Source organism: Falco peregrinus, chromosome 3, assembly GCF_023634155.1.
Source record: "Falco peregrinus isolate bFalPer1 chromosome 3, bFalPer1.pri, whole genome shotgun sequence".
NCBI classification, from domain to species: Eukaryota; Metazoa; Chordata; class Aves; order Falconiformes; family Falconidae; genus Falco; species Falco peregrinus.
Window position 1 is genome coordinate 103,362,701 of NC_073723.1, and position 20,015 is coordinate 103,382,715.

Sequence of the window (20,015 nt, forward strand, 5' to 3'; positions counted from 1 at the left end):
GGGGAAGGAGGCACACCATGTGGGAAAGGAGGGATGCCAAGAGGGGAAGAAGGGATGCCATGTGGGGAAGGAAGGACACCATGTGGGGAAGGAGGGACACCATGAGGGGAAGGAGGGACACCATGAGGGGAAGGAGGGATGCTGTGTGGGGAAGGAGGGACACCATGCGGGGAAGGAGGGATGCCAGGCCAAGCCCCAGGAGTCGGCAGCTGCCACAGGCCCCAGGGCCGCTGTCTTTCATCCTGCTTTCACCCGAGACTCTTTCCAGCCTCCCTTTTTACAGCTTTATGTAAACTCTGGGGTCCTGCTGGATGAAAGTGCTCTCTGTTTCACAGCCGAGCTGTGGCTTTTGGATTTTACAGCCCCAAAATTACTTCACGATGATCCAGAGCACACATCACAGCCCAGAAACCACACGGGAGCTGTGCTGGTAAAGGAAGCTGAGAGTTGCTGAAGTAGCCAGACTGAAATTTATAACCGTGACCTGGGCCTTGTCAGGCCTTTACGACACCGTGTAAAGTGAATTGCTGCTTAGTCACCAATTTGCTTGGCAAGATTGGCTGGATTAGGAAATACATAAAAGGTCAGACAGTAGGAGTTTGTCTAGACATCCTATTTTGGATTATATGCTCTACATGTTTCTGTGGCAACCCCTGAAAAACATTCATATTTTAGCAATATTTTTGAAGGCTCCTTTTCTGTAATGAGCTACCAAAGCTTTTGTGAGCAAAATTAACTTGTTTCTCTCCCACCCGCAGCCCGGAGGCTGCCCAGCTACACCCATTCAGGAAGCAAAGGGCAGCCACCATGGCTGGCTCCCTCACCAGGCAGAGGCCATGCCCGCAGGGCAGCCAGTGGCCCACTGGGGACAAGAAGACAAGAGACCAGGGGGGCCACATGGTTCCCTGCAGCTGCCAGACCATGCTCCATGGCCCCTCACCTTCCCTGGCCCCATGCTGGCCTTGCCAGTTGCAGAGGGATGGGGGTACCCCAAAGAAATGGGTACTACAGCACAATGTCTGTGGGCAAGCAGCACGCTGAGGTCACTGAATAAAAGGAGAAGTGCCACGGCTTGCCATCTGCAAGCAAGCCCACCAGGATTTGAGCTCAGAGGTTTTAGTAAAAACAAATGCAAAAAAGCAAAGTACTGTAGCAAGAAAGGAAAACCAGCCGGCCAGGCAAAACCGGGCTCTATTAGCCTGGTTCCTTACTTTTGTGACATTACTGTTATTTACTCCCATCCCATCCCTTGTGCAAGTAAAAAGTGGAAACACTTTCAAATTTAAATCTCTGGAATTCTTCTTCTCTGCTCTTAAACTGGATGGGGTGGGGGGGGTAAGAAGTGAACTCCAGGAGTCTCAGTGACACTAATTGGATTTGGCTGGGTTTTCCAGGTTGAATCAAATAGATGCCAATTTAAACTAAATAGAATGTAGCAAGAAAGATTTTATGAAAACCAAGAGCAGATTTACTTTGTCTACTCAAGTAAAAATTAATGAATAAATAAACACTCCAGACAGTGCTTTTGACCAGGTTCATTAAAGTAAGCACATGTTTTAACTTTATGATTCCTATCATCTGATACCTAGAAAACTGGCTTTCAAATTCATTCCTGAAAGGGCTGGTATTTATTAGGACTGGTCAGTTTTCTTTCCTTTTCCTCGTAATTATCTTCTAGATAAATAGTACTGTGAAAGGGGTTTTGCATTGCTGTCTGCTGACATAGCCAGCACCTGGAGCCACAGTGGTGCTAATTCAGCAGCACAGCAGACATGCCTCTGAGAATATCCTGCCCCTTCCCTGGGCAGTGCTCTTCCTCACCCACCTCCAAGCACTTCAAGAAAAGTGGGTACCATTATCCCCGCTCTGCAGATGAAGAACAGCTGGAGGCAAGCAGGGCTTAGAGAAACAAGCAGAGAGTTTTAAGAAGGTGTGGACTATACAGCTTCTCTGGCACTCCCAGGGTGAGAGTGCTCTTTCTGTCACTGCTGGCTTTTCATATGTCTGTTGAGAAGGTGTGTAATTAGTTTACTTTGTAAATTAAACTGCAAAATACTTTACAGAGTTATAGCTGGGGCAGAAGGAGTTGCTGAACCGAGCAAGATTTCTGAAGTAAGAGCAGAGAATAATAGCTGCTGTGCTGATACTCTTTGAATTTGAAACCTAATGCTCTGGCACTTCCCAGGCAAAGTGAGTCAACACACATTCATAGCTGTCTCTGGCACAGGGACCGCACATGAATTTGGGGAGTGTAGCAACATCCCCAGGGCTGAGGGTGTGTGCGCTGATGTATGTACTTGCATGTATCAGATTCTACGCTCTAAAATAACCGCAGGTGGATGCATATTTCATGGCCTACCTGTTCACTGAGGCTCCCAGCTGACAGCCTGTGAGTCAAATCATGTGAAACTGAAACGCACAGTGGAAGGGAAGTTCCAGGTTTGACCAAGCAAACACCTCTCCGGTTCTAAATTGTTTTCAGTCAGCTTCCTTTGGTCACAATTCCTTGGTGATTTGCCTATAAAATGAGCTTTTTACTTAATGTTTTGAAATACTGTGTTAATAAGAAGGCTGTAGAACCACATCAGATATTTCTGAATTCCAGAACAAATCTGTTATCTATTATTATTATTATTACACAAACAGCCCTGTTGAGGTAAAGGAGCATTGCAATACAATTTGCCAAATGAGTAACAGGTCTCTGCCCTAAGGAGCTTACAGTCTAAAGGCAATTTTGGCAAGGTTTTCAAAGGTGCTGCGTACCCATGGTTTACACTGATTTCAATGAGAACCTGTGAGTACAATGACAACTTTGAAAATCATGCCAAATATAAATAACTACTTTTTTTTTCCTCTTCTTTGATATCTGGAAATCACTCATAACTTTTTAATTACAAACATAATATCAAATTTTATTGTTTAACTTCCTTAGTCCCATCTCCCCCTTTTGGGACTGATCTTCATTTGTTTGATAGACATTTATAAGAGGAGCCTGAGTGTCCTGCTAGGGATGGCTAGCCACCACTAGGGAAAATTCTACTCAGTATAGCAGCTATTGGGGTGAATGACATCCCAATTTTTGTAGGTGAATATAACTGGAAGGTTGTCTATTACTTGTAAAGGATAAATTGAGGGTACAGACTTCACTAATGCTTACAAATATAAGTGGTGCGTAGGTGGGATATTTTACATCTGTGATAGTATGTAAAAGTCTCAGGGTGCAGGGAAAGGAGGTTTTGACAGGTGCTTGTGCATAGTGGGAAGGATATTTTAAAGCATTTTTTAAAAATAGGCTTCCTGGCAAGCAAATACCTTCAAAATGAAAGGGTAATATAATCTATAGCAAAATATATCACTAAATTTAAAATTTAAGCAAGTTACACGCAGATCATTATGTTTCCCCCTATTCCTAGACAGCTGGATGTAGGATTTTCACTGTGTATTGTGGATGATCTCTCCTTAGTCCCTAATGAACAGTGCAATGCAGTATGTATTTGCAAAGTGGGGTATAGGGAATTAGCAGATTATGCCTAGATGAAGAGGAAGGGTTTTTTTAGTTTTCTGGGGACTTGGATGTTTTTACTATCACTCCATAGGACTCCATATTCTGCACTCTTTTACTTTAAAACTAGGCTATGAAATATCAGCATTTTTATGAAGCAGAAGAGCAAGCATGAAGACTAATCCACTGATGTGATCTAAATACTAAGCAGAACAGAAAAGCAATGTAGAGCATGTGGAAGGCTTGAAAATTAAGAAGAAAATTAATTCTGTGTACATAGGAGTAGAAGGTAATTTTAGTCACATCCAGCTCTTATTTAGTGCTTTTCTCTTGTGGATCTCAAAGGACCGCAGTGAATCAGTGAGTACCACTACCTGATTTAGGGATGGGGAAACTGGGGAACAAGCAGGGAATTTCACAGGCTCAAGGCTGCCCATTGTACCAGCTAGGAATAGCACCAACACCCTGCTGCTGCAGTGCTACATCCACTACACTGCATTAACTACGAATGCTGATTCAGCTGAAATCCATGCAAAAGCATTGTTGAACTACCACCAGTACTAGCATGCAAACTACAATAAAAATTGGGTTTCCCTGACCCAAAATATGCCATGAGAGCGGCATGTTCCGTCTGACCACGACATCCTCACTCAAACCTGCTGTGAGACTGGAAAAAGCAACAGGCTCTTTTGATGACCTGCTCAGCCCTTCCTCCCTCACAGGTGAGCAGAAGCAAAGGGCTTTGCCTCTGCTCCGAACTTTCCACCCAGGTTGCCCTAGAGAGTTTCCATTCCCTTCGGGAAAACTGCTGGATTGTCCTCCTGTAAGTTTCCCCAGTGCCTGGCCTCCTGCCAGAGCTACATTCTTTAGTAATCTCCTCTTCACCTTCACATTGTCCACACACATGCATTAATAACAGTAACTATGGTTAAGTATTATCTTATTTTGGCAGCAGTTTTCTAGTAGATAAAATAAAAAATCTACTGCTTTTGTTGATGTTGCTTATCTCCCTTGCCAAGTCCTCACCTCCTTCTCTTCTCCTTTCTTGGGTCTTTTCCAGTGTCTGTTTTCCCTCCACATAATTTTCCTTCTTGTGGAATATTGTACTGTATTAATACTTTTTCTTCCTATTTCCTTCTGCCTTTTTCCCTCTCCCACACTTTGTTTCTGTTCATGACCTCCATCATTCTTCTTCTGTGTCTCTTTCCCACATTCCTCCTTTTCTATCTGGTCTGTCCCAGTCCCCTCAGCCAGAAACAGATCACTCGTGTCAGGAGGTTTGGGGAGTTTCAGATCAAGTGCACAGGCAGCAGTTGGTCAGGCCAGGCAAAGCATCTGCCTTCACTGGTTTTTCAGCTGTTTTTCATCTACCTTCTGCTTAGTCTGAGCACGTGGAAGAAGGCACAGCTGCCACATCTGCTGGAGAGGTGCTCTGTAGTCATAAGGGATGAAGAGGTGATAACAGCTATCCAGAAACTTGAATGCCCATGCCTTTTCACCCTGTTTGCCACAGCTGGAACTCACCTCCACTTTCCTTAGAGGTTTAGAAAAAGGTTTTGGGCATAAACAAGGGCAGGAGTAACTCGTTAAATATTTGCAACAACCCTCAAATCAGGTCACTTCTGGGGCTAAACTGGAAGAACAGCAAGGTCAGCAATGTTGTTTAAGACAGTGAGGTAGATAAACGGACAGAAAATTGCCTGTGTTTCAACACTGCCTTGGTGATGTTCTTCCATGTACTTATACTGCCTGGTTAGTATGGCAAAAATATTATTGAATGAAAAATATTAATCACAGAGAGGACATTTGTGTTTTTATTTGCCTGGTCTGACTCAAAGGTATGAAGAACAAAATTTATGCAATAGCTTGCCTTCATACGTGACTGTCAGTCCACATAGAAGGGGGTGTATGGCACAGTACCCTCTGACTGCTGTACAAGAGAATGATTACACTGGTGCTGGAAACAGCATTCAAAAAATATAAACACCTCAAAGTGTGCCTGTTTGGCAGGCAGAGCCAATATGACCAGAGGGTTCACCTGCTCTCCAGGACTGATGCCTTGAGCCCCAAGGCTCACCTCCCACCAGCCTGCCCCTCTGCCTCCAGAAGCGGCCACCACGGGAAGGATGGGGAAGCAGATGGTGTTTCCCAAGCCACTGCCCTTTCAAGCACACAGCATGCAGATGTGCTCTCACCAGTGACAGGTGCTTAAATTGCCTGGGGGCCTGTCTACCCTGACTCCCATCATTGCTCCTGCCAGTGGAAAAGCTGTACACCGACAAAAGCTTCATGTAAATAGGCTCTCATTTAAAAGCTTAGTGCCTTCAGCTGTTTCTAAGTGAAGCATGTCAAGGTGCAGGAGGGAAGCCCTAATGGCTTATGGGGAGCTGGGAAACACCAGCTTCCGTGAAATGCCTGTGGCCAGCTTTAAATGTTCTTAGAGGTTTTATTTTTAACTTCTTCAGTAAGCAAGAGATCTTGAGTGGTTGTTTGGAGGATAAGTAAATGAAGTGTTTGTAATTTAATATCAGCTGTGTACTTGGCCTCATCATTTTTCTCTTCTCTGTCTCAGTTCTGCATCAAGCCACAGAAACTTCAGTCATCGTCCCTTCCTCAAAACAAGGCGATTGCTTTTACAGTTCTCTCCTTGACAAGCTGCCTACAGTGCATTATCATACATGCAGGATCTCACAAGACTTTTAAAAGCTCCATATCATCACAGCCTCTCTCCTTGGTAAGAAATAGTGTGGCGCTTGCTCTACTGAAACAGTAGTTAGCTGTGAGGTATAAATTTTTAGATGATGACTGCAGAGTTTGGATGGTGATGTAAGGGCTGCAGAGAAGGCAGTAACTCTCTGAGAATGTCTGCCCAGGACTCCTCATCACTGAGGCATGGCTAAATATACTATAAATTGCAGGCTGATTGGCTGGAGGAGACTTCAGCTCCTAATTATCTCCCACTAACGCACGCATTGGAATGACACATCTAACAAAGTTACTCTGATGCACAGGCTATCCTCCAACCCATCCCCTCCCCAACTCCTTTACATTCTGATCTTTAACAAAAATGCTTACTGTTTTTCTCCCCCTTCTTGATTTTGCCTTTTTCCATTCTCCTCTCTAACACTCTTTTGAACAGGTCTGACTGCTGTCTGCATCAAGTGACTAAGCAGATCACAGAAGGTTTCCAAAGGGAAATTGCCCACTCCCTTCATCTGATTGGTGAGGTGAAACTTTGGTCTTTGAAACTTTGTTAAAGCCAATAATACATCCTTCCCCCAACACACACACAGATTTAGTATCTGCTTCCTATTAATGTCCTGCTAAGACACAGGTCATCTGGACTGCTGCTTCTGCTGATACGCTTCCATAGAGTGGAGCTATCTGCAGTGTGTGCAAAGGCTGCTGCTGCAGATAACCTCAGGGCATTAGAAACATAGTTTTATACAGTTTTATTTCCATGAAGTGGTTCCATCAGTGGAATTACAGAGAGCACTTCAGGTTTCCTGTATTTAGCTGTTAAAAATTAAGGTAATTTGTCTCTTAGAATTTGACAGGATATCCCCTTTTAGAGTTATGTTACTTTCAGTAATTAAAAAACCAAAACTGATCAGTTAACTGTTGCTTTCAGTAAAGCTGTAGTTCCCTTGCTTTTATATCTGAAATCTTGCCAGTTACAGTTTCTGCTTACCAGTTAATCCCATTCATAATTAGGCTCAACAAAACCCTATCTCTTTCCTGGTCATCACACCACTAAAGCCATAGACAGGGGTCCAGAAAGTAAAATTAAACAGGCCCTGTAACGGATAATCACAGATAATTCCAGTGTATAGACAAGTTGTCTTTGGAGTAGTGGATATCCCAGCAGCTGTAAGGATGTGGGCTGTCAGCCGCGCACGCATTGTCAGTCAGACGATGGGGAGCTACCTGCTGCCATCAATTCCCTGCTGCTGGACTCCAGGCTAGGCAGATCGAAGGGTACGGCTCTGACTCCAGACATGGCCTTGCAGGCAGCAGAGGACAGGGTTCCCCCCAGCTCAGACACCGGGGTAGCAGTTTCAGGCTCCCAGTTCAAGAGCCCACTTTATGATGCTGAAGTGAGTCACACTAGGCAGTATATCCTTTTCAAGAATGTCTCTGCAATTGCATAAGGACACAGCCTAAACTGCCAGATTAAAACGTGGTGCCTGATATTTAGTCAGTTAAAATAAATTACCTGATTCTGCACCAGTTTTGAACATTTCTTGTTTAACAGGCTTTGGAGACTAAACCATGTTGTAGTACTGGAAATGTTACATCCAGCCATATTGATTACCAAGCCAAGAGCTAAGAAGATAGTGCTTCTGTCTCTTCATCCTCTGAAATCTCTCAATGTACGTATTTATTCTGTCACTGTTGGAGTATGTCAACATATGTTAACCAGTGAGCCTTAGAAAGAATCAATTATATCAATAATTTCATGTATAAATACTTTCCAGGATCATAAAAATCAAGTTAATAGGTAATGAAATGGTGCCTCGATCATGACCACTCAGGCCTGAAGTCGTGCGCTGGATCATTCATCTCACCCATATTTAGTGTTTGCATAACTGATACAAATTGATTAAGAAGCAGCATGAGATGGCTCAGGTTTCCTCAAGTGTCAATTTGGTACCTGTTTCCAGTAATGGAAACATACAGCCAGCCGGGACGGAGCTAGCCTTACAGTTAGCGCATAGGCTCCAAGACAGCTTTCTGTCTTCAATCCTTTCCTGTAACTCCACTGGTTTCCAGAGGGGTGATGAGACCAACAGCTCCAGGCCTCCATTGCACCACTTGTGGGGAACTTGGGCCCCAGAAATAATGCTGCAAATGTCCTCAAGACATCAGGCAACATGTCTTGAGGACATGCATTCCCCTATTGTTCTTAAAAATATTACTGAGGTGAAGAATGCCAGCTGAGAAAAGCCTGTGTTTTCTTTTGATTGTAGCTGATGGGCTCCATTAGCACTTATATACCTTAACATTTTTTGTTTTGGTGGTGTTTAAAAGGAAAGTATAAGCAAGCCAAGGATCATTTCAGCGTGAAGTGGGAGCCGTGGCTTCCAGGTGCAAGGTGCAGTAAGCGAGGGCTGTGCCGGCACACATCCTGCCACTAAGGAGCTTTATTCCTGTGAGCTGCTGCTGTTGATTTTCATTAGCAGGATCAAACTCTTCATCAGTCTCCTAGTCATTTTTCTTGGGTTTTCACAAGTAAGCAGGGGCATTTTATTTTAGAACAGGAAAATACTGGTAATGGAAAGTGCAAGATATTACTTGGAAGGCAGGGTTTTACCACCCAAAATGGCCTTGGCTCATTTCTTCTTCTTCTTTCCCTTTTTTTTTTTCTTTACTGAATGAGAAAGTAGAAAAGGTTGTTCCTTTGAGTATGCTTTATCTCAGTGGTTGGCTTTCCACAGAAAATCTCTGCTTTGTTTCATAGTTCTATCTGTGGTTTTGAAGGAGTGAAGGAGCAAGGGTTAAAAAAAGTGCTTGGGTTTGAGAAGTATATAAGGCCAAAAGTTTCTGCCAGATGACTACATTCAGTGATATTTTTTTAACAGGGTTGGTATATTTTCTTGAAAAATAGGACATAGTTCTACTAGAGTCTTTATACTAAAATATTTCAAACCCATTTCGCCAAAGGATTCACTGATTATATATATACTTTTAATAAAATGGGCCAATAGAAATGGCCACTGACTTATGGTAGATTGGTTTTGAGTCCTAGCTGTGACAGGGGTAAGTGGCAAATGCTTTGGGAAGAGCTGAGTTAGTTTTCCAAGGCACCCTGAAAGAACAAGTTCTGGTATTGCTGCCTCCCAGTTACTCACTCATGACCTGGTGAGCATTACTCAGATGGTACACATAGCATAAGGAGAGGAGGCATGCTTGCCTCATTCCTCTTAAATCAAGAGGTAAGGTGGGAGGGATTTCAAATCATTATCACCAAGGCATAGTTTGCTGGAAAAACATTTTTATCCATGATCTAAACTCAGAGCCAAAATTAAAAACTTCTAAAGTAAAGAACAAAAAAATCCCTTGGGATCCTATCAAATGTTTTCTTGGAACCAAGACTATGAATTAGGCTTCTATTTTGTTCCACTGAAGGTAATGAATAATATTTAATAACCTCCTTATGTTATTGTTGGCCTGCTTCTGGAGGGGTTACTCTGACTGGTCAGTGTGGATAATGGATGTCAGAAAAGGTGCTAGGCTATTTGTATATACCTTGGCGAAGATTTTACCATCCCTGTTCAAGAGTGATATGGGTCTTTATGAAGTGTACGATTTTACAGCTTCTTTGGAAAAATAGTCATTGTTGCTGCATGTAGGACAGATAGAAGAAATAATCTGGAAGGCTGTCTCTGAGGTGCACGCAGGGGATAAGCCGTTTCTTTAACTGGCAGAGTAGTCTAATCAGGATAGATTTCCCTTAATGAAGATGGGGTTCCACGTCAGACGGGTCGGCCAGTGCCCCAGCAGCAGGGCTGCAAAGCCTCCGCCTGCCCTTCAGTACTCGTCTCCTCTCCCGTCAACCTGCACCGCACCCACTGACCATCAGTCTCATGAGCCAGCAGGTAGAGCCGTGGTTGTGCAGAAGAGCATTAACTGAGTACTCAGTCCCAAACATTGAAATCACTCTCTCAGCAGCTGTGCAACCAAAATTCTCAAAGCTCCCTCCCCCTGAATGAAAAAATAAACCCAATGTCAGGTACCTCACCTCTGCTATCGAAAGGGTTGCCTGTAGTGTAACCAAATGGCAATGTAAACCATGTTTACATACATACATGAGGCAAATGTCAGCCTCAGTTACCCCTCTTCTGAAATTTTATTTTCATTTACAGAAACCAAATTAAAGCTGTTCAAGTTAAAACAAAATGTCATGATGATTAACTGGCATATTCGATATTTTTCTTCTTTCTTCTGTTTTCTGCAAGTGAGCAAATGCATAGACTGTTCGAATAGCCCAAATGGTGTTTCTCGTCTGACTATGGAGTTTCTGGGCAGCACATGTGAGGATACAGACTGTTCCTGTTCCTTTGAACACTTTCATCCTTTGATTTAGGGCTACCTTCTGATTTTTTTTATCAAAAGGTGCTGAAAAGAGATAACTAACTGTAACTGTCTTGCCCTCATTTAAAGGGGACTTCTTACTATTGCACTGGAGCCTGCTGATCTGTTGCCATATCTCCACAAGGCTGAAACTTTTATTTTTCATCTAAATCCTCTAGAAGATTCTCTGCATTTCATCATGTTATGTTTTACTTACACTGACATAAAAAATATCTGCTGTTTCAGCTCCCTGGGTTTGTTGCTGATCTCCTTGCTACAAGAGGAAGGAAGCACCATTTCACACCTCTCTTCTGCCAGTGTCTCCATGTATTCCCCTCTGAAAGTCACCCAGCCTTGCAGCTATCTGAGGAATTTGTCTGGGGTCACATTTTTTGTCGTTTTTGTTCTAAGCAGAATTTACACCAGATTTTGCTGCCTTTGTTGTTTAGCAGCCCCAGCTCTCTTGAGCGCTCCTCACTGCCCCGCTGGCAGAAGGTCACTCAGATGCCGTGGGGTCCAAAGCCAAAGTGACCACACTCTGCTTTCTGCAAAAAGTTCAGTTAGTTGGTTTGGTCAGGTAGAGCCAGTGAGAGATGCACTTTCCCAGAGAGTACTAAGGGCCCTGCAGTTACAATATTTACACCTTAGAAGTGCAGCTATCCATGTATCTCACAAAGCACGCATACAAGTTCACCGTTCTTCCAGGTATCACTGGTGACCGCACAGAAAGCTCCAGTTGAGCCCAAGGCTTTACAGCCCGTTTAACAACTGGCATTTTTATGCCCATCTAGGTAGAGTATAGCACTGCAAGGTTTTTAGCAAGGGGCTACAAGCCTTTCCCATAGATTTTTACTTAGTCCTCTCTGGCCACCCTGTTGAAGCCATCTGTGTTCGGCAGACAGCCCCCGCCTCACCCAGTCCTGGTGCCACTTTCACTGCTGCGTTGCCTGCTGCTTCCCTCCACTGCCCTACCACAGCCCTTGCGCTGCAGCCGGCACAAAGCCCACAGGTCTTCCCTGAGCCCATCAACCCCTCTTTGATGTTCACCTCCCCGTAAGGGGTGACTCCACCACCCGGCTGGCTGCAGGGCTCCTGCCGCTTGCTGCTCTCTGTGCCGGCCAGCATCCCGCACCTCTGTGGGCAGGCAAGGAGAAAGGGAAAATAAGAGGGTGTGAATGAGTAGACAGATAATGGCATTAGAAACTCCCTTCTGGCAGTCCATTAACTCTTCCTTAAAAGCTTTGAAGAGCTTCCTGAAAATATAAGTGCTAAAACACGTGGTGGGCATGCCAAACCACAGGCCAGCGAGCCGCCATAGATCACCCAGGCCGGGTTGTTGAGCCCACATCTTTCTCCAGGCCAACCTCTTTCCCCACGGCCACTCAAAATTAGGGTGGGAAGAAGCTTACAAAGTGTTTTGGAGGTCATTTGCTGCCAGCTGCCACCTTTGCCAGGGTACCATAGCCCCTCTGCTATGATGTGGCTAATTATATGTTGTTCCTTCTGATACATGCTCATTCAGGGCAGAAAAGGGCTCCAGGCTGCAGCCATAAGGGGCAACATCGCTTGCCATGAGAGGACATGAGAATGCCACTGCTGATGGCTAGCTCTTGAGTGTCTAAGGCTAGAGCTACTTTTCTTGTGAGGTGACACCAATCCCCCGTATTAAAGGACACTTTGATTCTTGCAGCTATAAAATTGGACTGCAGTTTGCAGAACACAGAGTACTAGATCTGTTGGTATTACGGTAGTGTTGAGCAGCCTCACTCGAGGGACAGGCTCATATACATGCTGAGTTAGAAAGACCATTCCTTAGCTACAAGGCCGAAACTATTGGCAACTGAGAAGCTAAACCAGGAGACCAAAGCAGACAAACAACTAGGCAAGGATTAGAGAATGAAGAAACAAAACCCCTCAGCTGATTAGAAAAACAAAACTGTGATTCACAAACCAGACCAAGATTTAATCTTTCTGCTTTCTTAGTGGTAGTAACTTAATAGAGAGGTGCATGAATATGGAAATGCATTCTTGCATTGCAAGAGCTATGTGTCTGGTGCTGGGGCAGCTGCAGTTCCTGACCACGCTGTCTCTGGGATGCCTGTGGGGATGGCAAGGAGGCACCCTGGAAATCCCCTGCTGCGGCAGCGGGGAGCGCAGAGCACTACCCCTAACCCTTTCGGTCCTGCAAACGCACTTGACAAAGGACCCTTCCAAGACTGCACCATGCTGAGCACGTGCCATCCAGGGAGCACCCTGCCACTGCAGTCCTTGCCAAAGAGGCTGCTCTTGTAACTTGGGTTAAGCACAGACCCCTCCTTTTCTGCCCTTCCTTTTCTGGTCTCTGGGTAATTCTTGTGGCTCTGTCCTAAGCTACGGAGTCACCCCTCGGCCTCCCAGATGTGCACAGGGGCTGCGCAGCTGAGTTTGTTACACAGCTCGGCAGGCTGCACAAGCTGGGAGACCTAATTCATAGTTGTTCTTTGGCTACACCCTCACGTTCAAAACACATGAATCAGGTCTTGAAAAATCATGGGACTGACTTAATGATCATGAAATTTAATAAAAACAAACATGGGTTTATTTTTATTTGCTTTTTAAAATTATTTCACTTTTTACTTTTAGGTGGAGCTCAGATCAGTGTTCAAAGCTTTTCTCCATACCCATGAGGGCTGCAAGCAGATGTTAATCCAGGACCTGGAGTTTTAATTAAAGAAATGAATACTGAGATATTTGTAGTTAAATCAGGAGCACTGGCAGTCTTGAAATCATTACAATTTACATTGCTTCATACACCCCAGCTTTGCAGCAGTCCTACCTCGTGCCATCTTCAGTGTGGGCAGAGGACCTGGGGAGAGAAAGCTAGGCTGGAATTGGGAGCCCTGTTTGGTGTCCCTATGGAAGAGTGCAAGCCATATCAGGCTACTCTCAGATCCCCTGAACATGCAGTGCTGTTCAGAGAAGATTTCTTTCTGACAAGTCTACTTTTCTGGCCCAACACTTACTGACTCTGCATGTGGAGAACCCACCTAACACTAGAAATGCCATTGACCACTGGTGTGATCCTGGGAGAGCTTGTTCCATATGGGGTATAGGAAGACTAAAATTAATTTGCTTCTGTAGCTTTGGGGGTGAAAAAGAGCAAGGGTTGCAATAAAATGACAGTAAAAAATAATGGTTTAAAGTGAAGGTTCCCCCTCTCTTTGGATGGGTGTCTCTACCCAAAGAAACCAAGAGCACTGTAAGTCTCAGTAATCTGGATCAATCGTGGGAATAAGACAGGCTGGCTTGTGAATCCTACTCCTGAAGTTTTATGCAAGTGAAAATTCATCCAGGCCTTCAAATACAGCCTAACTGGAAGGTGGAATTTATGTAAAGCACCTGAATTTGGTCAGAGAAGTTTCCTGGAAATTAGAAATTAGTTCAAACTGCACCACTGCAAGCCAATTTTTAAACATCTCAAGCTCAGCCTAGTTGATCATCTTCTCTTCTTCCTCCTTCCTGCCAATCCTTTAAAGATTTTGCCTCTGCAAGTACATCATTAAAGATAGGAGAAAACTGCAAAATACACATTTGGAACCAGTTTTGGCTTTTGGAAACCCTGATGTACTGAAATACTTCAACTCTCCTTGCGGAATACTCTTCACGTATTTGAGGCTTATGATATTGGTCTGAGCCTGGAGTTCGGTGACACAAAAATATGAGACCTCTGCTTTGTTCAGTCTAGCCTATCAAAGCTTTGTGAAAAAGGGGCAGACCCTGAACTCCTGCCTCTAAAACAGCAAATTTTGTATATTTTGAAGCTTGTGGAGTGATGCATAAATTGTACATGAAAAAATCATTTTTAAGTAAAGCCCCAATGCAGGTATTAAGACTATGATTAATTCATATGAGGAAAGCAACCTAATTTGATGTGTGGGGTTTGGTTTGTTGTGGGTTTTTTTTCCTGTGGTCATTTCCATAATTGGTTAGAGAATAAGTGCTGATCAAGGGATGTTTTTATTTGTTTTAACTATGTCCTACTTAATGGAGATGTAATAATTCAAAACAATTACATTAAGTTAATTATGTTTTAATAACATAAGCTTGGCACTTCAGACTGGAAATAGAACCTGTACCCTGAGCCAATTAGGAGCCATGAAATGAATAGGAGACAGTTGATTGCAGTTTGTGGAGTGCATTTATTAAACCAGTAACAAATAATCTATTAATCTTTCTTTAAATATCAACAACATAAAAGAGTTCCTCACCTCAAAGTCAGCTGCATTAAATAGTTTCAGGCGAACAAAATGAGACGCCAGAAGTTTGCATGTCGGGATATGATTTATAGCATGAATTAGCTGCTTTTGTGTGATGAAGGGTATAATTAAACTCCAGTGGCAGCATGTGGCCATAGCGAATGGCTTGGCAGAGAGCTGCTCTCTGGAAGCCAGCTCGTGGGGAAAAGGGTTTGTGGCACTGGCACGTCAGAGGGACAGCCCAGTCCCTGAGCAGGCTCCTTCCTACCTTTGTCATGAACGAGGGAAACACACAGGCTTACCAGGAGCAAGGCAAGGAGGAAGGTACTGTACATGCCCAGCGAGCAAAACACAACAGCCTTTGAAAAAACTGAAACATTTCCCAAAAGCCGCCTGACTAAGACTAGAAATACCACAGGTGACAAATGTAAAGGGAAGTGGTCGACTTACAAATGGCATCACTTTCTGAGTATGCTTTACTTGTGATGTTGGTGTTACCAAACTGAATAATACAGGGAAAGGCTCGTGCATTTCCCTTTGGCTTCCTTTCCTTCTCAGCCCTTTTTCTGCAGCCCGGTCTCCCATTTTGCCGTGTTGCTTTTATTTCTGATGCAACAAAGGGGAGAAAAGCATCAAAAAAGCTGTAATACTGTGAACCTGTAGACTACATGGAGAAACGGGAAAGGCCAGAGACACTGGGCGCAGTTGTCATTTCAGAAACTGCTTCTCATGTTCCTTTTCTGTTAGACAGGACCTCTAAATAGCCAGGGGCCATCTAGCAGGGCCACCTGCTGAGGCCCCCTGAGTCTGCCAGAGCAAGTGTGCACAGATAGCCAAGGCTTGTGTGTAGAGCTATCAAGCGTGCTGATCTGCAGACTTTCTGCTCAAGCAGATGATTTCTTCATTCATTTAGTACCATGCAAGGGCATGCTGCTGCTATTGCCATTGGTATTTTCAAGATTTTATGTGGATTGCTTTTGGTTCATTAAGACAGATGATCTCTTTCATATGGCAGGCAAAAGCAAATAGCTTAAATTTGTTGGTAGTGAATCACAAGCTTCTGATTTACTTGAGAAAAAAATGAAACAACCTAATACTTTATTGTTCTGATGTACCAATAGAAAATCTGCTGTCTAATTATGCAAGTCAATACAATTTCACTGGCAGCATCATTGCAAGTGATGAAGGTAGATTTCAAATTCCCTATGTCAGTAACTTTCCTAGTTGTACTGGTGCTCGTCTTCACATTTTCCTTCTCTGTAGAGGAGTGAAGGCAGAGGGTTGATTAGCGTTGATAACATGCAGCTGTGGCCTTGCTTCAACGGCAGTGGCTTGATGGACATGGATGATGTGCAGCTGTAGCTCTTTCCGCTACATAGTTAAATACCTCTAAGGATTACGAGAGAGGGAGGCTGAATAGAGGAGGAGCCTAGAGAAGGAAGAAACCATCTGTAACAGAGACAAGGAGCAGTGTGGTCTGGCTTGGAGAGGGTAGAAACATAGCATGGACAGTAGAATCTGGCCAACGGTAAAGCCTTTTTGCAGCTTACTAGTTTTGCTTGTGCTGTGACAATTGGTGCCCTGTGTGAGTGAGGCAAACTGATCTGGACTCAAATTGCAACACTTCTCTAAACCCACATACTTTTGCCAGTTTGATTTTCTTTTGCTGTCTGTAATTCCACATGGTCTTTAATGCCTTAGTTAACAATCTTAGCATCTTTTCAGGATCTCCTGTCCAAAGGGGTGTTCCAGCAAGTATGAAACTGGTGTGTAATGATCAACATTATGTTCTATAATAATTTATGTAATTTATCCATGAGCTGGATTCAACATATCATAGAAGTTATCAGGGCTCTTTTTTTTTTTTTATGCCTACGTGCTACCGAATGCAATGGGGGCTGCTGAGAAAGTGCTTGGGGATCCCATATGCCATCTCCAAACATGCAAACACTAGCTTCTGCTTGAAAGGGCAGTCAGCAAAGCTGGAGAGCTGTATCATGTTTTTTTGATTCCAATGAAAAAGCATGACATGCATTGCCTAGTTGAAAACCTAGATTTTGGAAGATTGCTGAATACTCAGCTAACATCTTTTATGAGATGGAGGTGGAGGCAGCTGCAGAGGAGTTTTAGAGGGACATCTTGCAGAGAGATTTGGGGCCATCTCTAGGGAATGATAAAGCTCCAGGAAAAGGCAGGTGTGCATGTAGACTGTACTGATATATTGTTACATATTGCTTTTTCTCTCTCATGTTTTTGTTTTGTTTTTTAATAACTCTGGCTTAGAAAATCAGTTTGATTTCCTGACTGCCATTGCCACAGCACCTAAAACCACAGAGGCAAGTCAGGCTACTTAGGCAGTCACACACAATGAGCAAGGGGCACAAGCCGTGGCCTTGCCTCATGCCACCCCAAGGGAGCACGTGTGAGGTGAGGGCTGAGCAGATGCAGCTGGAAGGCAGGAAGGGCAAGAGCTGCAGTTAGCCCAGGAGCTGTGACCAAGGTGCTCTTAATCACAGTCTCAAGTTACTGGCCAAATGGCTCTGGGTATGAGCTGCTGGTGCCTTGTGCGAGGAAATGGTTTTGTTTAAAACGGTGGGTTTGAATGGGTAGCCAAAACCTCTGTAACACTGTTTCCAGAAGAGCTGATCTGAGAGCAAGAGCAAGAAGGGTTCATTATCAAAATTGTGTGGTTTCCATCTCTCTCTTTTAGGTATCTGTCATCATTTATTGGTTAAAACTTACTACCTAAAAGGGAGTATAACTTGGCACTCACTGCCAGAGCTCCAAAAGTGATCATTACTGCTATTTTTTTTTAACCACAGACAGCAAATCTTTCAGGGCACTTTCCCCAGCAGCCTCTCCTTGGCATCCCTTCTGCAGCAGGGCAGCTGAAGCAGCGCACGGCCTCACGCTGAGCCAGGCCTCCGCGTCCCCAGCAGCAGCGGCATGGCACAGGGGATCATGGCGGCGCTGCAACCTCCACACGAATTGAACAGACCAGTGAGCTTTAACAGCACCCCAGGGAAGGCAGGCTCACCCTGCGGCACTGTAATGAGGCCAGCAGGTCTCCATCAGTGCACTTTCTCCCTCTTCATAGCGCATGAGATAATAGTGAACTTCTTAACCTCAAAGTTTATCAACAATTCAGTGAGTTTAAAGGTATTACCACAATACATCCTTCAAACCATAATGAGCAATTTAATCTAAGTTACCTGTCATGTTTGAATCAACAAAACTGTTTCATTGGCAACTGCGCACTTTATTTCTGTTTTATGGGTTGGAAGCAAGTCCTTCTTGATTGAGAGGCATGAGACAGTGGATTCATATACGTCAATCAATCTCCCCAGCAAAACCCTCTGTGAAATGTGAATTCTGGTGCCCTGTTACACAGAGTTTCCATCTTCTGAACCATCAAGGCTACAAGTTTTCACAGGAAGCCTCCCATGATAAGCCAAGCCAGGAGCAACACTCAGCCCATGGAAACTTAAAGCAGGGAGCAAGAGTGATTTTAAAAATACACCTTTAAAGATTGGGAGGGTTCCCCTCGCACAAAGGTTCTAATGTGTTTTAATCAGACAGCTACACAGACACTTTGGCACAAAAACATTTTGAATGGCATGGTAAGGCTGTTGGCAATCGGAATTTTATTTCTAGGTCTGTGCAACCAGTGGTAAGGAACTTACTGCAGCTTGACTTTAAACTGTCCCCAGTCCCCTCTAACAGCAAAATGAGCTAAAGACAAGTCCACTCATAGTTTCTGCTATCCTGCAAGTTCAAACCATGTGGTCAAGAGTTCTGGAGTCTCATTTGGTTTTTAGTATCTCACATGGTTTACTTCCAGCAACTTAAAGAGCATCTCTTAGCACCCAAAACTGCTAATACCTGACCAACAAAACATCAAACCACCCCCGGGGACAGCCAGAATCAATGGCTGCTTTCCCAGATATATCCCTTTATTTCTCAGCAGCCTAAGTTCATTACAGTGATATGGAATAAAAATCTCACTCTGCCTTCTGGGACGTTGAATGGCAAATCGTTTAGCTGGTGAGCTGTGCAGCCTCTGTAGTCATGAATGCAAGAATTGACCATACCTACTTAGCATTAGCATCATGCTGCATCTCACTTCAGATCCAGAAATTCTGACACTATCTTAATTTGGACCGTTCTTTTTTTGCTGCTTTACTACTCTTTTTATTTACATCAAATGATGCTGTGCTCTTTCCCTGCAATACAGACAATTAGTACAGTGCTACATATTTTGCCTTTAATTGAATTCCATACACCTCTAACAAGGCTGCTGATCTCATCCCAGTGCGGTAACTTCCTTGATATATCATTGGAAGAATGTTTTCTGCCTGAGAGCCGTTAATTTATATGTGAGCCGCTGCAACCAATTAAAACATTAAGGAACTTACAGTTGAATAAATATCAATGAAAATATAAGAACAGAATGGTAGTTTTCAGCCAGTTTTATGGAAAGTCAATAGGTATCCAGAGGTCCAATTACAGAAAATGTTTTTGCAGTATGAAATAAAATTATAAGGAATAGAGAAGTAAATGAGAATGTTATAGGCACGTAGCATGCTTTTGGTCCTGGCATAATGAATTAATTAAGAAGAATCAGTATTAAGTAATAAAGATGAAATACTGCTGTCAGTTGCACCTCTTTGAATCTGGCATAATTTCATAGACTTCACAGAAATCATACTGGATATAACAGGGGAAAACATGGAAAACTCTCACCCTGACAACCCGAAATTTATTGTCCCTTTTGGCCTGTGGTTCACCTCTGCCTGCCCATCTAGTGCAGTTCAGGGGCTGGTTCCAAAGCCAATGCCCCCAGGTAATAGAGAGCAGCAAGATAAAGGACAGCATTTTATTCCAACTCAGCTACTTCGTGGTGTCTGAGCAATGAGGCAGCTTCTTTCTTTAGCTGTGTGTTTCAAAAAGAGTGAGGAGGAAGTCTGCTGTTCCTCTCCCAGGCTCATTTCAGGCCATATAGTCTCTTATGCTTTTGCACTTTGTTTTCTTGCAGACAACCTGCCAGCGAGCCCCATCTGCAGCACTCATGGGACATGGGACAGGAGCGTCACCCCGCCCTGGCTACCTGCTGTTTGCCTCACCGGCACCCACAAGTGCTGTTTGCTGCTTAGACACCGAGCTGTGTGCCTCTACTGTTGCCAAGTGTGCTTGGTAAAGCCTAC